General features: G+C 40.3%; 1 pseudogene; it reads left to right on the top strand.

Moving 5' to 3' along the window:
- The first annotated feature begins 11,188 nt into the window (after positions 1 to 11,188).
- On the top strand, positions 11,189 to 12,092 carry LOC149159673 (uncharacterized; annotated as a pseudogene).
- Positions 12,093 to 12,447: the final 355 nt, after the last annotated feature.

Raw genomic sequence — 12,447 nt, 5'->3', positions numbered from 1 at the left:
GTACACTGCGCTTACCTCATCAAGTGGCTTTCCAGATCCCAGTGATAGTAAAAAACAGGCCTATTCATAGGACTGTGATTGATGAGGGAGCCTCAACGTGTATTATGTTGATACAGTGTTGGAGATCGCTTGGTTCTCCTTCACTAAATCAATCCTCGACGATTCTAAAGGCCTTTGATGGCCGTGGGTTTCATCCTTTTGGCATTCTACAGGATTTACCTATAGGGGTTGAAGGAAAAACTGTTAATCTAGATGTGGAGGTGGTTGATGCCCCTCTAGATTACAACCTTCTCTTGGGTCGTAGTTGGTCTTACGCTATGACAGCTGTAGTTTCATCGGTCTTTTGGGTTATAAAGTTTCCTCATAATGGAAATATTGTAACAATAGACCAGCTGGCTTACTTTTCGTCTGACCTAGCCTCTTCTAAAAGCATTCAGCATGTCGGTAAAACGAATATCCCGTATAAGGATGTTGGAGTAGGACTAGTTAAAGATGTCGATTTACTGGGAACTTTTCATTTTCCTCCGATCAACGCATCGTCTTCTTTTGCAACCATTCATATGATTTCGTCAGACACCAATGTTTATGACGATCCTTGGATCGTACCTTCTGAATCTGAGATAGACTCATTTGGTGATGTTATGCCTTTGAGTCCATATGAAATTGCGTATGAGGCTGTGCAATCGTTCACCGACCCATCTTCAACCAAAATTGACTTAATGAATGTGGTCCATGAGGAATCACTTTTCACATCAAGCTCGGATGCAACAACGTTTTCCGAACTTGTTCACTCTGATGAGAAAATTCGTGAAATCATATGTGTAGATGATTTACCATGGGAAGATCTCCATCACAGATCTTCATTCTTACTCGAGAATGATCGTTTTGAAAATGATTTTTCATCAATTTTTACGACTGAATATGTCAAGGAACCTCAGAATCGAATGAAAAATCCTGATTTAGAGTTAAATTTGGGAAACATCTCTCGAACTATTCCTACTGACATTTCGGTTAAGCCTGGAATTGTTGAAAACATTCATATAGGTGCCTCGTGTACAGAAGATGAAATTCAAATATATAAGGCCCTATTTCAAGAATTCCGCGATGTGTTTTCCTGGTACTATGAGGATATGCCAGGAATTGACCCCGCAATTGTTGTTCATGAAATCAAGACTTACCCGGACGCTAAACCCGTTCGGCAACGTTCGCGTCAGATTCACCCAAGAAAAGTTGCTGCTATTAAAGCAGAAGTTGAAAAATTACTCAAAGCAGGTTTCATTTATTCAATCCCGTTAACGGATTTGGTATCGAATATTGTTCTGGTTAACAAAAAGCAAAGGACAATAAGAATATGTATCGATTATAGGGACATTAATCAAGCCTGTCCAAAGGACAATTACCGAACTCCCTATATTGACCAAATCATTGATGATTGTGCCGGCAGCGAAATATTCTCCTTCATGGATGGTTTTTCCGGATACAATCAAATCAATATTCTACCTGCCGATCAACCAAAAACGGCTTTCATTTGTCCATGGGGGACATTTGCTTATTGCAAATTACCCTTTGGGCTCAAGAATGCTGGGGAAACTTTTCAAAGGGCCATGTTTTATGCGTTTCATGACATCAAGAACATTGTGCAACCCTATCTCGATGATTTGCCTACTCATTCATTACATTGAGTTGATCATCTCATCCATTTACGAGCAATTTTTATGAGGTGTAGGCATTATCGGATTAGGTTGAATCCACACAAGTGTTTTTTATGTATAGAAATGGGTCGATTGCTGGGGTTTGTTGTTTCAAAAGCCGGCATTCGCGTCGATCCCTCGAAGGTTGAAGCTATTGTCAAATTGCCTCCTCGTTCAAGTCTTTGCCAACTCCAAAGTTTGCAAGGGAAAGCAAACTTTTTACGATGATTCATTCCTAACTACACCGAGGTTACAAAGGGTTTTACTCGGTTGTTGAAATAGAATACTCCATTCTATTGGGATGAGATAGCTCAGAAATATTTTAATGCACTAAAACACGCGTTGACCCATGCACCGTTATTGCATCCTCCCAACTACAACCAGGACTACTTCTTGTATCTCGCTGCCTCTCATTCCACCATTGGAATGGTCTTAGTTTAGGAAGATGAATTCAGTACTAAACATGTGATATATTACCTTAGTCGAACTTTAAATCCAACTGAGCTAAAATACTCACATGTGGAGAAATTGGAATTAGCAGCTGTTCAAGCTGTCCAGTGTTTTCGTCACTACATTTTACTACGTAAAACTACAGTAATTTCTGATTGCAAGCCTATGATCTACATTTTGACCAAGCAATTGCTAGGGGGCAAGTACTCCAAATGGATTGTGATCCTGCAGGAGTTCGACTTGGAATTTGAAAAATCTAAGTCTAAGAAATCTTTAGTTTTTGTGGAGTTAATGTGTCACTTCCCGCGTGCTGACACGGAAACTATGGCGGAGGAGCCCATTGCAGACGAATCCTTGTTTCTAATCAGCACTTTAGATCCTTGGTATGGGTATATCATCGTTTATCTCTAGACCCAATCCTTTCGGCCAGAAATTTCAAGGTCAGAATGTCGGAAAATACGATTCTAGTCCCAACAATTCAGGATTATTGGAGATACTCTTTGTCGCCGTGGGGCGGACTCTGTTTTTCGACGTTGTTTAACTCACGAGGAAGCTGAAAGGGTTCTAAATGAATATCACTCTGGAGCATGTGGCAATCATATGTCTGGGTATGCCACAGCCCAAAAGATATTGCGCACTGGCTACTTTTGGCCGTCTTTGTTTAAATATTGTATTAACGCGGTCCGAAAATGCCACAACTACCAAATTTTTGATCGAAAGATGCACGCTCCACCTGCTCCTCTCCACCTTATAATTGTCGTTGGTCCTTTTTCCAAATGGGGTATCAATTTTATTACATGTAACCCTCACTCGGCTGGGGGTCATGCGTATATCATCCTTGCGGTAGATTATTTTACCAAGTGGGCCGAGGCGATGCCTACATTTGAGGCAGATGGAAAAACAATTGCAATTTTCATGTTCAATCATATAATTGCTAGGTTTGGTGTTCAACAAGTGATTATCACTGATCATGGGCGTCATTTTCGAAACGTTATGATGATCAAACTTATAGGCCAGCTTGGCTTGCGTCACGATAGTTCAACTCCTTATTATCCACAAGCTAATGGTCTGGTTGAATCCATCAACAAAGTTTTAGTCATCATGATCCGACGAATCATTGGGATTCATTGGTCGAATTGGCATAACATGCTATTTTCAGCGCTTTGGGCGTATCGAACCTCAATAAAAATGTCAACAGGGTTCACTCCTTTCCAACTAGTTTATGGTCTGGAAGCTGTGTTACCCATTGAATGCGAAATCTCGTCATTGCAAATGGCCATCGAGTTACTTCCAACCACTTCCGAAGAGAAAAAATGTTTGTTATACTTGGCTCAATTAGATGAGAATCGATGTGATGCTGCATTGGTGATCGAAACTCACGCAAAACGTATGAAAGCTCAGTATGATCGAAATGTGACCCCTCGAAATTTTTCGGAAGGAGATCTAGTCTTATTGTACGATCAAGCTAATGATAAATTAGGGGTTAGAAAATTCGTTCCTATGTGGCATGGTCCCTGTGTTGTCAAGCAAAAGCTAGCAAAAGGGGCCTATGAATTGGTAGACTTTGACGGGGACTCTTTAGGTAAACCCAGAAATGGTCTTTACCTGAAGAGGTATTATGCTTAAAGAATGGGTATGGAGATTTTTAGTTAGGATAGTTTTCTTTCTAGCTGGTGTGTTTTAGTTTAAAAAGTGTGCTTAGCTTAGAGAGTGTTTTTCGTCATTATTCCTGCTTATCTTGGTTTTACTCTTGATATTGCAGATGTCGATGCCTCTCCAAACATACATTGGTTTCGCTGATGGTGCTTGTCGTAATACACGGAACATTTCTTCCACAGCTTGGGTTATCTATTCGCCCTCTGACGAGTTGGTATCTATGCATGGGGTAAGCCTCGGTCAAACAACGAACAACATTGCTGAGTATAGCGTAGTGATTGAGTTATTATCTGAACTAGTTGTATTACAGCTTAATAGAGTGTATGCCATTAGAAATCCAGTATTATTGAGATTATTTTTGAGAGTGCGTGTCTTGGAATGTGAATTTGATTATATTGAATATCAGCATATTCCAAGATCTTTAAATACATTAGCAGATGCAATTGCTTCTCGAATGTTAAGTAGACATTTGCAATAATCATACATGTAAATTTAAAAGCATTCCATAACATTATTTACAAGATAAGCCGGTAATAGTGATATATATATATATATATATATATATATAGGAGTGTGTCAAAATATACATCGTCCTCGATCATAGGTTGAAAAACACCTTATGATCGGAAAAAATGATAAGTGCAAAAAGCAAAAATGTCATATGTGTCTACAATAGGCGATCATCCTATCACTTGTGATGATCTCTATAAGAAACCACTGTACGGGCCACCTTACAAAGGAACCTCCTAAAAGGTCCTGGAACCCCAATCACATAGCATTGTAGTCGACGAGGAATGTCATCTATGCTGGTCTCTGGAATGTCCCCTGTCAAGCACTCTAGATGACTCTCCAACTCGGCCAACGTCTCTACTAATTCGTCATGTGGGGCTGGCGCCACTGCAGCTGGTTGTTTCCTCTCGTAAGGCCAGAGAGCGGCTGGTCGTTGTGGACCCACATCTGCATTGAAACTTTTACTATCAATTTTGGGATGATATAAAAAACAAAAAAAAAATTAAAATAGGGAACTGTTGAAAATTATTTTACCTGAATCATCCCATTGCTCTCCTGGTGGAAGAGCCATGTCTGGGTCACCGTGAAAATCTACCCCAACATAAGGGAAGTCTTGAATAGAAAAAACCTGGTTTTCCAACCAATAGAAATGCTCAGGTTTGAATCGAACAACCTCTGTCCCCTCGCCCCGATGACGGGCCATAACTGCAACCCATCGCATCAGTTTGGGCTCTCGAGGAAGCCCAGCTCCAACAGTAAGGTGCTGCGGGACCAACATTGGGACCCTCTCCAGACCAAAAATCATAACCAAAGCCCCATAACCAAAGGTCTTCAGTTGTCCATTCTTGGCTCTGGTCAGTTGGCCTTTTACATTAGCCAACACAACATAGCACTAGTTGAAGATGGTTCCTCGAAAGCAGTCAACTGCCATCCACATCTGGGATCCGATGGTAATATGTAGTGCGGCACTCCCGCAAAGTCTGGTGACAGTAAACGCGATCACCATGAGTTCAGGACGGGATATGGTTTTAATGTCTATCCCTTTGTCTCTAGCCTGGCTGTTGCAAAACTCTAGCCGGAGGCTATCGACAGACTGGCCACCTGGCCTAATCCCGAATAGAGTCAAGTCTTCACCTCTTTTAGGCAAACCAGTCAAAAAGTATATATCTGCCGGCTCAATTTCGAGCTGGTGGCCACCAATGAAGAAGCATTGGTCCTGTATGCTCCACCTGTCTACTAGCCACTGTAAGAAATCCACCTGGGCCCTCATGCCAGGTATGGCCCAGAATTTGTACAAGCCGCATGCCTTCAAAGCATTGATCGAAGGTTGATGGTTCAACGTGGCAAGATCCACATCCTCATGCTCCTGTTCTCGCCAATCAAGCATGATGTACACTCTACATCCAACAAAAAGGCAAATTAGAATGCAAGAAATTAATTTGTTTGGGTCAATTTTGAGAATTTTTGGGTTAAAAACCCTTGATGCGGGGTCTGCACCCTCTCTATTAGAGACAGTGCGTGGGTTCACATTTTGCCTTCATGGAAGGTGTGGACCCCTGAATTTTTCCCCATTGAGAAAAAGTTGGGGTCTGCGGGCTACCAGTGTTATGCCTGCGGGCCCCCGCGCGTGGGTTTCTAGCCTAAAAACCCTCTAAAAAATGAAATAAAACCCTAAAACACAAATTGAAACGGTTAAAATTGAAGAGTAGGATGATGTGGATTACCTGGAGGAGACGGCGTTCGATTCCGACGGATGGATTTTCTGCAATCTTCACGAGAAGTTTCTGAACAAAAGCACTATTTTCTCACCCAAATATTAAACGGTAAAAATGAATTGATGAAAGCCCTTTTTATAAGTTTTTTGAATAAATGAACTGTACATTTGTTTATGTTTCACTTTAGAAAGGTAACTTTTGCAACATTTTTATCCATCTCAAACAGGTATGAGTAATGTTTGCAATTATTGTTCAGGATAACGGATTGTTCAGGCGAAATCGATCATTTTCGACGAAAAAACATTTAGAATCACCTTTAAGCTCTTTTCTGACTCCTAAAACATGAAAAAATCGCCGAGTTTTTCTTTTTAAACTCATTAAAACGGAACTAAAAAGACGGTCAACTTACCACTCTTTTTCTGACTGTAAAAACATGAAAAGATTGCTAGATTTTTGTCATTCCAAATTCGATATTGGTTATAAAACGACGTGTCAATGATCGCTTTTTTACTTTTTCGGATCAGGGGCACTAATTACGAAAAGTACTCCTTGGTCGTAAAGATCAAGCTGTTCTCTCAAGTATTATTTTATACTTTTTCGGGCTTGGGAGACACAAATTTATGAAAAAGGTCAACCCTGGAGTCTTCTTAAGTTTTTTCAAACTCTCTAAAATTGAAAAACGTCGAGTTTCTTCTATACTGGACTCGTTAAAATTCCATAGTAAAGGACCTGTTCAATTACAAACAGGAACAAACCACTCCTTCTTAGGGTTCGAATTTTAACTAAGTTGGACTCATCCGAAGGATGAGCTTATAATCAAGCAAATGTTATCCTCCTCAAGCTTGTCAAAAATAAAGAGGTCCTTGCCAGAAATGGTGAGGGAAAAGAGAGAAAAATGAGCCTGTTTGTCATACTTTGTAACCACTCTTGAACACGACACTTTTAATCACATGGGTTGGGAAATCCTTTGCCTAACAGTTGATCAAACCACATTGAAAGTCTTCAGCCAGTTTCTAGGTATTAGCTTTGGGTCAATTGTCACCAAACCATCTGTTGTGTCGTTATGTGTTCAAGAGGTCACTGCCAATAAATCCATTCATCTGCAAAATGTCTGTCATCCATCTTGACCATCACTGAGTCAGTCCTTGCAGCTAAATTTCTTCAACTTGATCTATGATTTCTTGTTGTGGGCTTGCCTACGACGGATCACTTTCTATCAACTTCAGCTCATTATCTAGAAAGATGATCTAGAAATCATCAGTACCTTGGGATCTGCATGCCTCAATGGCAGGCTTCTCGCCTTCGACGATAGGTTGCATCAGTGACCTTCGATCAAAGGATTCCGTGGCATGTTCGACGTCAACACATCTATTCACATCTCATGGATTGTACTGGGTACTTTGAGAGCCATTCACATTACTGGTGGTTTCTCTCACACTTGTTAATAGTTTACATCACTGATTGGTAATCAAGTGGTTTCTACCATGTTCAACTTCAACACATTCATTCGCATGGATAGAATCGTACTGTTTTGGGAAGTAGAAATGAAGAGCCTGGATCTAGTTTCCGTAATCCAGGCTGCGAGGAATTTTGTATTCGTTATATTGTGGACTATTCATAAACAAATGGCTGTGTCCATACTGTGTCTACATGAGTCTATACTTGTGATGTATTACAAGATCATTCCTATATCAGAGCAGTAGTTAGTTTTCTAAATCAGTTTTAATCTAAGAATGGGAATGCCGACCTCAGCGATGATATGATCTCATATATATATCTTGCATTGAATTTTTTTATAGGTTCCGACTGGGTTCTCCACAAGATGATCCTCGAAATGATAAAGTACTTCACTCTTCCTAAATGATAAATGAAATCCTCATCTACTACAGACTTCGCACTTTAGGGGGCAATCTGTTACACAAAAATATCGTCACCATGATTATTTACAGTCAGTATGGGTCCATCATCACTTGTACTGTCCTCCTAAGCAAGTTTCAGACCTCAGCTCTTCAAGTCAGGCTTTGAAAATGGGAGAAAGACATTGAAAATCAACAAAGCTCTGGTTTCGCACTTTCTCTCACTATTGCCTGTGGTCCCGCACCCCCTGTTCACAAAAACTGCGGACCTGCCCACTCTGTCCCTAAAGGAGTGGTTGCGGACCCCTGTGAAAGTAAAAAAGGCGCAAGTTTATTCTAAAAAAATCACTTTGGGTTAATTCTAGATGATTCTAGAAGGAATTTTGATGTGGATTGGTCGCTCTTAGGTGGTTCATGCATCCCAAAAGAGAAGGAGCTAATCCCTTGATGAGAGGATCTATCCCTTTGAAGGAGGGCTTTATCCCTTTGAAGGAGGACCTAGTAACTTCCCTCCATTGCATTATAAATTAAGGCATTGGGCTGGATGATGGGGAGGTTAAAAGCTGAACATTTTTTAGGGTAAATGCTGGTGGAATTGAGACTTCCTAGTTAAGCTTGAGAGGATAGATCACATAACTTTTGGCTTCATTGAGAAAAGAGTGAAACTTGTCAAAGTAGAGGAGACTTCTTGTTGGACCCTGGGAGGAGCTTGTACAACATCAAGGCACAGGTTGTAAAGTTCTTCTTGATTTGAATTAATACAATCAGATTCATTTTCCTCAACAAATTGTCCTATGTCATTTGTTTCATGAATTCCTTGATCATCATGTTAAGTATGCTTTATGATATGGGCTTTTCAGGTGCTATTTAATTTGTTTTCTTGTTTGTTTTTGCAGATTCGCAACAAGGGAGGGAGCTCATTTGGATCAAAGGAGTGAGGCTTCCACAAACTCGCATTGGACCTAAGGTAGGCCTAAACACTTGTTTGCCTTTGTTTATAAATGCATATTTAGAGAAAGATAGTTTTTGATTGGCTTGCTTGTCACTAGATATCGTTAGATTCTACGAAGGTCTATCTTGTCCGAAAGATCGACTCATTCCGTGTAGAAATATGATCAAGAAATCGTTAGTACCTTGGGATATGCATGCCTCAATGGTAGGTTTCTCGCCTTTGATGACAGGTTGCATCATTGACCTTCGATCAAAGGATTCCGTGACATGTTCGACATCAACACATCTATTCACATCTCACGGATTGTACTGAGTACTTTGAGAGCCATTGACATTATTGGTGGTTTCTCTCACACTTGTTAACAGTTTACATCATTGACTGGTAATCAAGTTGTTTCTACCATGTTCGACTTCAACACATTCGTTCGCATGGATAGAATCGTACTGTTTCAGGAAGTAGAAATGAAGACCCTGGATCTAGTTTCCGCAAACCAGGATGCGAGGAATTTTGTATTCATTATATGGTGGACTATTCATAAATAGATGGCTACGTCCATACTGTGTCCAGATGAGTCTATACTTGTGATGTATTACAAGATCATTCCTATATCAGAGCAGTAGTTAGTTTTCTAAGTCAGTTTTGATCTGAGTATGGGAATGCCTACCTCAGTGATGATATGATCTCATATATATATCTTGAATTGAATGTTTTTACAGGTTTCGACCAGACTCTCCACAAGATGATCCTTAAAATGATAAATTACTTCACTCTTCCTAAATGATAAATGAAATCCTTATCTACTACAGACTTCGCACTTTAGGGGGCAATCTGTTACACAAAAATATCGTCACCATGATTATTTGCAGTCAGTATGGGTCTATCATCACTTGTACTATCCTCCTAAGCAAGTCTCAGACCTTAGCTCTTCAAGTCAAGCTTTGAAAATGAGAGAAAGACATTGAAAATCAACAAAGCTCTGGTTCCGCACTTTCTCTCACTATTGCCTGCGGTCCCGCACCTCCTATTCACAAAAACTGCGGACCTGCCCGCTCTGTCCCTAAAGGAGTGGGTGCGGACCCCTGTGAAAGTCAAAAATGTGCAAGTTTATTCTAAAAAACTCACTTTGGGTTAATTCTAGATGATTCTAGAAGGAGTTTTGACATGGATTGGTCGCTCTCAGGTGGTTCATGCATCCCAAAAGAGAAGGAGCTAATCCCTTGATGAGAGGAGCTATCCCTTTGAAGGAGGGCTTTATCCCTTTGAAGGAGGACCTAGTAACTTCCCTCCATTGCACTATAAATTAAGGCATTGGGCTGGTTGCTAGGGAGGTTAGAAGCTGAACATTTTTGAGGGTAAATGCTGGTGGAATTGAGACTTCCTAGTTAAGATTAAGAAGAGAGATCACATACCTTTTTGGCTTCATTAGGAAGAGAGTGAAACTTGTCAAAGTAGAGGAGACTTCTTGTTGGACCCTGGGAGGAGCTTGTACAACATCAAGGCACAGGTTGTAAAGTTCTTCTTTGATTTGAATTAATACAATCAGATTCATTTTTCTCAACAAATTGTCTTATGTCATTTGTTTCATGAATTCCTTGATCATCATGTTAGATATGCTTTATGATATTGGCTTTTCAGGTGGCATTCAATTTGTTTTCTTGTTTGTGTTTGCATATTCGCAACAAGGGAGCTCATTTGGATCAAAGGAGCGAGGCTTCCACAAACTTGCATTGGATGCAAGGTAGACCTATACACTTGTTTTGCCTTTGTTTATAAATGCACATTTAGAGAATGATAGTTTTTTATTGGCTTGCTTGTCACTAGATATCGTTAGATTCTAGGAAGGTCTATCTTGTGTGCAAGATCGACTCATTCTATGTGACATTTCCCTTATTGCATTTCATTTTTAGGTGTCTTGCTTGATTCACTCAGTTGCATTCTGTTAGGGAGCATGCCATCATCTGACGGTAGGAAGGGTCTTTTTAACTCATGTCCCTCATGATTAGGTATATGTTGGTTTGTATTTGTTTGTATCCATTTTACAGTCATTTACAGTCATGGATGGTTTTTTGGTTAGCAAAGAGTCTTAGATCTATGGTTTCGCAAATTTAGTCTTCAAAATGTCAAATAATGCCAACAGGCCAGAGGGAAGATCAGAATAAATTTTCATTGCAAAATTTCATTGTTATATTGCTTGATCGTGACTTTTCTTCAGAACCATGTTTTGAAGAAAGTCATCATTTTGTTCTTTGTAATAAATGTCATATACAATTTTCAAGTTTCCAATTGTCAAAATCTCCAGGCGCAGCCCTGGTCAGCAATGGTGGCACTCTAAATAGAACAATATTGGATATGGGAACTGTTGTTGGATATTTGAATAGATAGATCGAAGTCATCATTTTTGTGGTTACAATTCAAAATAGTTTAAATCTCAGACGCCATGGCCGCTCCTTCGCTTTCTACTCCGTTTCAACCTTATGTGTACTAGAGTACACACGCAGCGGTAACACCATTCCAGATATTGGGTGGAGAAGCTCAGACACTGCAGATTATGTTAAAACCACATGAGACAGTCATTGCCAAGCCTGGTACGATGTGCTATATGTCTGGATCTATTCAGATGGAAAACATATTGCCTCCAAAGAATGGAGGCGGTATATGGCAATGGTTTTTTGGGAATAATTTTACAACCACTGCATTTGTGAATTTTGGCTTCCAAGATGGTTTTTTTGGAGTGGCAGCACCGTCTCTTGCAAGAATACTTCTGATTGATCTGGCCACTTTTGGTGGAGAAATTATTTGTCAGCTAGTTGCATACCTCTGGTCACTTAATGATGTGATAATGCCAACTACGGTGAATAAGAGGGCACGTCCTAGAGTTTTTGGTGGTGAGGGAATTTTGAGACAGAAACTGGTTGGATGTGGCCTTGCTTTTATAGCTGTAAGAGGGTCTGTTGTACAGAAAAATTTGGCACCTGGAGAAGTACTAGTTGTTGATGCAGCATGTGTTGTTGCTGTGTCAAGCACTATAGATTCCCACATCAAATATATAGGTCCTGGTATTATTGTCATCCAAAGTTTACGATTTCATCGCCTTTCTCAAAGAATAGCATGGGCAGTTACGTCTCCAAACATCCGTGACAATCCACAATTATTTATTCAAATTGGTATATTCAAATCTGTCATCCCTGCAAAATTTGACACAAAGTTTCATCATTCAAGTTCAAAAGTCAGAGGAAACATTACAAAAATGGGTTTGAGGTAATTACATTGTTTTTACAACCAATCTGCGCGCCAAAGGCATCACAGAAAGTCGAATATAAATGTGGAGGAACAAAATCATGGTTTGAAATCGGGACTGTGCATTATAGTTGTGTGTGCGGCGCATTGGGAGTAGGCGCGACACACATAGGCTACGCGACGCACTGGGCCTCTTGCCACAGTGCTTTTCTCCACTGGCGCAGCGAATCCACGAGGCACAACGGACTAGGCTTGTGCACAGCGTACAGAGCCTCAAAGACAAAAATTCACCACCAACATTCTCCTTTCCTTCTGGAGAAGAATTTCATGGAAGCGGAATATTATTAAGATACCTTGGCCGCATTGCGAGTTTGCCTGAC

The sequence above is a fragment of the Pinus tabuliformis genome, chromosome 5_2 (assembly GCF_031772625.1).
Source record: "Pinus tabuliformis cultivar Carrire ecotype Pingquan chromosome 5_2, CPIR1, whole genome shotgun sequence".
Lineage (NCBI taxonomy): Eukaryota > Viridiplantae > Streptophyta > Pinopsida > Pinales > Pinaceae > Pinus > Pinus tabuliformis.
The sequence above is the reverse complement of the archived record's forward strand: the minus strand, read 5'-3'. Positions and strand labels throughout refer to the sequence as shown.